Source organism: Mandrillus leucophaeus, unplaced genomic scaffold, assembly GCF_000951045.1.
Source record: "Mandrillus leucophaeus isolate KB7577 unplaced genomic scaffold, Mleu.le_1.0 Scaffold18, whole genome shotgun sequence".
NCBI classification, from domain to species: Eukaryota; Metazoa; Chordata; class Mammalia; order Primates; family Cercopithecidae; genus Mandrillus; species Mandrillus leucophaeus.
In genome coordinates, this window is record NW_012101809.1 from 4,890,737 (window position 1) to 4,891,203 (window position 467).

The window sequence follows — 467 nt, forward strand, 5'->3', positions numbered from 1 at the left end:
TTAATAATGGAACAACTTTGGTAATGGTAATGACTGCCTTGAGCATTGTGGTCAAGTCTCACTCAGGAAAGCCTGCTATGATTAATTATTGATTTCTGCTACAAGTAAAGAGAGAAGAAATGGTGGCACACCCATCACATGTTTACCATCGTTGTATTACAATATCTGACTTTTCAAAAAAGGTATAAAAAGTGGATCCAAGTTCTTGCTGTGGATTAGTGGAAAATGTTACATTTCTCCAAAATAATTTTTTTTGAGACAGAGTCTTGCTCTTGTCACCCAACCTGGAATGCAGTGGTGCAATCAAGGCTCACTGCAGCCTCAAACTCCCAGGCTCAGTCGATCCTCCCCATCAGCCTCCCTAGTAGAATGGACTACAGGTGCACGCCACCATGGCCAGTTAATTTTCTTTTTGTATTTTTTTGTAGAGACAGGGTTTTACCATGTTGCCCAGGTTGGTGTCCAGC

General features: G+C 41.5%; 1 protein-coding gene across 1 annotated transcript in view; it reads right to left on the reverse strand.

Annotated features, from left to right (window-relative positions):
• PCGF6 (polycomb group ring finger 6) overlaps positions 1 to 467 on the reverse strand; it is an 81,389-nt gene that overhangs the window by 49,466 nt on the left and 31,456 nt on the right. The window lies entirely within an intron of this gene.